This window comes from Erythrolamprus reginae, chromosome 2 (genome assembly GCF_031021105.1).
Source record: "Erythrolamprus reginae isolate rEryReg1 chromosome 2, rEryReg1.hap1, whole genome shotgun sequence".
Lineage (NCBI taxonomy): Eukaryota > Metazoa > Chordata > Lepidosauria > Squamata > Dipsadidae > Erythrolamprus > Erythrolamprus reginae.
This window is the reverse complement of record NC_091951.1, coordinates 170959022-170966389: the sequence shown is the minus strand read 5'-3', so window position 1 is coordinate 170966389 and position 7368 is coordinate 170959022.

Sequence of the window (7368 nt, the reverse complement as noted above, 5' to 3'; positions counted from 1 at the left end):
TTCACATGCTGTTGTGCACACTCAACTTTGTACGGAACAAAGTATTCAATGAGAATATTTCATTCATTCAGATCTAGGGTGTTATTTGAGTGTTCCCTTTATTTTTTTGAGCAGTATATCTCCCTCCCCAGTTCATTTAATTCAATAAAGGAGTTAAGTAGGGTCAGTTGTGTGATATTTTTTTTTGAGCAGTATATATAGATTTATTACTCTAACAGTGTTTCCAAAGCGTGGCAACTTGAAGATATCTGGACTTCAACTCCCAGAATTCCCCAGCCAGCATTTGGAATTCTGGGAGTTGAAGTCCAAATATCTTCAAGTTCCCAAGGTTGGGAAACACTGCTCTAACACACACAATTAAGCAGTGTTGCATTCACTCAAGTTTGTGGACCAGGGTAGCTTTGGATTTTCTGCATCTTGGTCACCCACAACCTTCCCAGAATGCACTTGGGGCTGCTATCTTTCCGTTGGCATCTTCCACCTTTTCGTTGGCATCTTCCACACATCTACCGACTCACAGAGGAGGGCACATCTGGCTAGAAAGATTGCTGGGAGGCCAATGGAAGCCGCCAACGAACTCCCAGCCCTGTATCTTCCTTCAGGGCCACGGCTTGCTTGCTGGCACAGCTTAGTCACGCCTGGGAGAGCACCCAGTGGCCTCCTGCTGGGATGTTTGACTTTGTGCCACCATTTCATAGGCTTCTGATCCTGGTCCGCATTCCTACTGCTGACATTTGTATAATGAAGGTCAAGAGAGAGCTGGGAGCTGACAGAGGCAACTGTTTACACTGGGGTGTGTGGGCGTGAGGTCTGGCTGGCTCTATGTCCTCCCTACGTCTGTCTAGCCCCACTTCCCACTCTTCTTGAATTGCACACTTCACCCCAGTGTGGGTTTCTGGCAAGCAGGCAATTGGGGGGCCTTCTCAACAGGTGTCGACGGTGACAGGCGCAAAGCTGCTCAAAGCTTCGATGGGAATGGGCAGCTATAATACACTGGAAATAATCATCACCTGGGCACTTTGGCAATTCTGAAATCGGAGCGTGTTTTCCTTGTAGGGAATTTTCATTAAAGAGTGCAATTCCCCAGCATGTGTTCTTTTTGGCAAGACGGTGGATGATAATTAATGGTAAATAAGATTGCTACTGGTGGATTTGCGACATAAATGCAGCTTGTCATATTTTCTGCTCTGCTTCAGCAAAAAAGGAAAAGAAATCCAGCTTAATTTTAATTGGGATTTCTGCTGTTAATCATGCCTGGGAAATTAAAACCAGACCTCGAATTTATATCCTTGGAACGCAAAGCTCATTATTTTCCTCTGTGCCTGGAGGTGGTGGCAGAGGGTGGATATGTTTACGTAGTCCTCACTGACTGGATTAATACATGAAATGAAAAGCTCTCGTTTTTACATAAACATTGAGTTTGGATAAATAGGCAGGTAATGTTTTGCATGGGGAGAGGAGGAGGAGGAGGAAAAATTCGGATAACAGCGAGAGCCTAATCTTTTTATCAGATTTCCCTGCCTGTTTCGAGCAATTCAAAGCTAAGTATGAATTCTCAGATTTGTGTGTTACTTTGCAGATAAAGTGTATGTCACACTAGAACAAAAAGCAAATCTTTGGTGGTGGATATGTCATGCAAGGTCCAAATCCATGTTCTTTCATTTAAGGACGTCAAACGTTTAGTGGTGCCAGGTATTTAGAGTCCTGAAAGAAGTATTACGGGTAAATTGGGAATACGGCACTCATATCCTTGTCTGTATGAGCGAGCAGTGAGAGAGCTTTATTGATCCCCTCCCTCACTTGCAACAGAGGGTGGGGTGATGTTGGGATGCAGCTGGCCCCATTCCCTTTGTGTTGCCTTGAGAGCTTTAGGAACCGCCTCTCCATAGCACACGTGAGATTAGAAAGATGGAAATAATGTGGAGGCCTAACAATGGTGCTCCACCTGCTCCTTTAATCTCCCAGGACTGGCTTGCCTGTACTGCCTGTTACCCAACTATAGCAATCACCAGACTGGAGCAAGACCCAGTTTTTATAGGAAAATCATTGGCTGATTATAGATCAGTTTAGCCAGGGGTTAAAGGCAGATGAAGTATTAGAGACAGAATTCCCGCAAGCAAATATCGACTGCAGTGGGATTAAAGCTTCAGGACATCTAAATTTGCTTTACTTTACTGTAATGCACTCTATCTATCTATCTATCTATCTATCTATCTATCTATCTATCTATCTATCTATCTACCTACCTACCTACCTAACAATCTATCATCTATCAATCATCTATCAATCTATCATCAATCACTCTATCTATCTATCTATCTATCTATCTATCTATCTATCTACCTACCTACCTACCTACCTACCTAACAATCTATCATCTATCAATCATCTATCAATCTATCATCAATCACTCTATCTATCTATCTATCTATCTATCTATCTCAATCTATCATCTATCAATCAATCAGTCTATCTATCTATCTATCTATCTATATCTATCTATCATCTATCAATCTATCTTTCTGTTATCTAGCTAGCTAGCTATCATCTACCTACCTACTACCTACCTTTCTATCTATCTATCTATCTATCTATCTACCTACCTACCTACCTACCTACCTTTCTACCTATCTGATTTCTATGCCGCCCCTCTCCGAAGACTCGGGGTGGCTTACAACATATAAAATACAATGACAAATCCAATTAATTAACTAAATAACAAAGCTAAAATCCCTGACATTCTAATCAGAAGTGCTTTATTTTTGATTTTCTATCTAGATGCACTCTATAGCAAGGGCTATGTCTCTGTTCACAGGTCCAATCCCAGAGGAGGTCAGTTCCATGATTCACCAAACACAGAAAGGATGGAAAAAACAGCTTCTGGGTATAGCTGGACCACAACTTTTGGAACCAATGACCATTTGTGGGCTGTTGATAGTTGGAATTCAGGAACTTTGAGGTTTCTCACTCCAGGAAAACAGTAACAGGCAATTTTAATTTCTGCCAAGATGCATTTACGGTACATTGATGTAAATACCATAATGAGGAACAAAGCTCAAGATGAAACATCATTTGAATGAATAAGTATTGCAGGTTAGTAAAACTGTGATCCAGATACTCTTGAACGGCCATTCCCTTATTCCTGACTGTTCATCATGCAGGTTAGGTAGGGCTGATAAGAACTGCAGCTCCCTAGTTTCAAATGGATTTCATATAGTTCAAGACTTAGTATATCTCAAACTTCGGGCAGACTTCTTGTAATCCAATCTTTGTATATCTCAGAGGACAGTTTGAAATATAAACTTAGCTTTTTTAAAAAAAATCGAAGATACTGACAAAAGCTAAATTAATTCCCAGTGACATCTCATAAACATCACAGCAGGTGAGCTGTAGACTGCAATTAAGATAAATACCTTAAAGAAGATACAATGACTGGAAGGTAAGAATTTTCTCCTCTTTGGCACATTCACATGGCATTTAATTTATTTACTTATTTCATCAGGCATGTGTTAGATAACAGATATAAACATAATGATGAATCCATGAAATAGATGCGAATAAAAGGGAACATAGGGGCAGAGATGGTAGGCACACTAATGCCGTCTGCTTCAGTCTGGTACTGCTTGGCATGAATAAAGCGATCTGCCAAAAAAAACCCTGAATATTAGAGGTAGCCAGGCTAGTGGGTATCTAAAACACTTCCAGATTTATCCATTTATCCTAGTTAAAAAAAATAAAAATAAAATCTATTTCCTGATCTACTTTCAGGAAATGAAAAAGAGACGACCAAGGGGGGGGGAAATGTTGCAAAGCATGTTTTTGCCAGATGCAAAGGGAAAGGGCAATATAATTGTGTTCATGACATACAATTAAATGTCAAATGTGCCCACATCATGATTTAAGGCATTTGTGAAAACCCAGCCTGCTTTGGATAAATTGGACTGAGTTAAGCATGAGTAAAAACATCAAATAAAAGATCCAGAAATACATGCACAGTAAAATATTGAGCTAATGAGGTCAAAGTGCAGAGGTGAAAACCCATAAAAACACATGTTGAATCTAATGCTAAATTATATTAAGCCCCAGGTGTTTTCTACTACTCAAAACATCAGGGTCTCTAATATGCTTAAGGGCTATTCGATTTAAGTTTAAAGAAGATTTCTCCAATTTAATGTCCACCAAAAGTGAACATTGAAATAATACTCCTGGAGCCTTGCAGGTCTACTGTGTGAATGACAATTCCAGTTAAATGGGAGTGTTTTTTTGTGTGTCTTTTGCTGCCCTCTGGTGCTCTAGCACAGTGATTCCCAACCTTGGCCACTTGAAGATATTTGGACTTCAACTCCCAGAATTCCCCAGCCAGCGAATGCTGGCTGGGGAATTCTGGGAGTTGAAGTCCAGATATCTTCATGTGGCCAAGGTTGGGAAACACTGCTCTAGCAAATAACAGAGCGAATATGTTGTGTTCAGTGGGGAGAAATTTGGGAGAGGAGAACATTTGTAGCTCAGGATTGAAGTGTGGAGTCCTTGGTGTTCCCTGGCCTTCATTACTTTCTTGCAAACATTTCATTACCCAAATTAGATAAAATCACCAGTACTTATGTGCTGATCAGAGCATTGATGATGTTATGTAGATGGGTAATGAAACGTTTGCAAAAAAAAAACAAAAAACCCCTCCACAAAGACCCACAATTGAGGGGTGGTTGTTGTAATTTTTTTTAGAAATATGTTTATAACATTGCAAATATCATTGGGATATCCCCAACCTCATACACAGAATTAGAATTAAACTATCTCACAGCTTATTAGAGGGCCCTCTATCTTTAAATAGAGGAAATTGAATTGGTTGCTTGATTTTAATATACTGGGTTTTTAGCTTTGTACTTTTTTAACCACCGGTAATTAGATTTGTTTTGTATACGCTGTTTTATATTGTATCTTGTGAGCTGCCCCAGTCTTCAGAGAGTAGCGGCATACAAATCTAATAAATAAATAAATTATAATCCTGACCAAAAAAATAAAATAGGAAAGCTGTTTCTTCAAAGTGAACCAGCAGACACTGCTCCAGAAGTTGTAATATTGTTTCTTTTCCAGTTATATCTGCTGTGATTGTCATCCACACAACTATTCCTTCTGCCATCAGTTGTTGTTACACAAAACCAGGGCAAGGCCATCCATGAGGGACTTTTTAGGGAGCCTTTCATGAATGTCTGAGTCAACCCATTTAGTTCAAAGAGTAGCTATTTGGGTGTAGAATGTTTACTGGCAGCCTCCTCGCTCCCCCTGACCTTGGAATTCTTCCCTTCCCTCCTGTTTTCTCCTCCAGGAACTTTTGATAATTATTTAATAATTTAATACAATGCTGGGTTTTTAATATTTTTTTTATAGCTTTCCTACTTCAGCTTTTGTTCCGCTTCATGGCTCTATCTGGAATATAGAATTGTTTTAAATGTATGCGCTGTAACGGATTTGAGTTTAATCATTTTGAACGCTACTGTACCCTACTTTAAGATGTAAAGGAAACAATATGCCAATATTTCACACTAATATAAATGAATGAAGCTCTTGTATTAAAGTTTGAGAATCCGCGTTTGGGAAAGGACAGCATCCTACAGATAAGTTTGGCAGCCGCTTTAAAACACCGACTAAACTTTCGTGGATTGCAGCTGACTTCATCAGATACGTTAAGCACAATATTTCATAGGATGAGAAGTGACATACAGCCATCTTCCTTGAACCCCACTCTCTTCAGATGGATGATAGATTGTGCCAATTGAAATTCCAAGTGTACATAAGGATCCAGGCTGAATAAAACCCCATGGTACTTGACTGTAGTGCTGTTTGCTTCTTCATTACTTGGAGGAAACATTGTGACTTAATTTGCTTTAAGTCAGGTAGTATTGCCAAAAGCATAACTGATTTTTCTTTTTAGTCATATGGAAAAACCTAGAATTAAACTATCTCACAGCTTATTAGAGGGCCCTCTATCTTTAAATAGAGGAAATTGAATTGGTTGCTTGATTTTAATATACTGGGTATTTAGCTTTGTAGTTTTTTAACCACCGGTAATTAGATTTGTTTTGTATACGCTGTTTTATATTGTATTTTGTGAGCTGCTCCAATCTTCAGAGAGTAGCGGCATACAAATCTAATAAATAAATAAATGCAAACTTTAAATAGAGGAAATGCAAGATATTCTATTGGTATCTTCTACCAATAGAAGACAGGTACATTGATTAGATTTTAATAGAATCAGGGCAGTTTCATTTGCATTTTTGCCTGAGGTGCATAAAGAGCTTGGTTAAGATCTTGATTAAGTTGAGATAATCTTAGAGGAACCTTTGTCTAGCTATTTTCCTAGTGCATTCCCTTTGTGGTGTTTTTATCTTGTTGCATTTCTGTTTGTTTTGCATTAAGAGCTGCTCAGATTCTTCTGGAGTCTGGAAATTATATTACATAATAAACCAAGATTAGCATATTCACATCATCTACATAAGAACAAGTCAAGTGTTCCGGAGTGGGCAGGGCAGGATTATCATTTTGCAATCATGAATGGATTTATCACTTGGAGATGTTGTGAAACCACACCCAGGTCCCCCACCTCTAAAATTTGCATGGGCTCCAAGTCTGGTGACCTTTCAGAAAATCTTAAAAACCTGCTTCTTTCCTAAGGTTCAAAGGATGGACTGTTTTGGGAAACCTGGGTTTGGATTTTTTTGCACTTCCTTGATGGAGGGGATACTTATTTTTAATCTACTATGTTAGTTTCGTTTCAAATCTATTCCGTTTTCTGCCACTAGGTTTTATAGACTAAAAGGGAACTTATGCATTAAAAATCTAGGTTTAGAGAAACCAAATATAATTAAAAAAGCATTAGACATGCCATCTTTGAAACATTTTGATGCCTTTCAATTAAGATAACCTGATTAAGAGTTAACATGTTTAATGGATACAAATTTGTTAGCATTTGAATACTTGGCAGAAATATTAAATCACCATCTCAAATTTTACTAAAAGCTTATTACAGATGTTTGGAAAACTAAAATATAATTTGTTTTTTCTTCCAATCTTTGACTGTTCCCCTTTCAACCATGCAGATGCTCTTACTCAGAACAACAAAGAGGAAGATACAGGGTTTTATAGATATTTATTTCTGAGTATATTTCACTGCTCAATATACTTAGCAAAATCTTTGATAAAAACTGCAAATTGGTCTCCAGTAACTGAAGTCATTCCTTCTACAATTTAAATCAGCTTAAATTAATATTAACAACATGGATATATACTTAAAAACACTTCTCTTCAATACTATCTAAAATTCTTACACAAATATTTATTTATTTTTTTATTTTGTCCAATGCACAATAA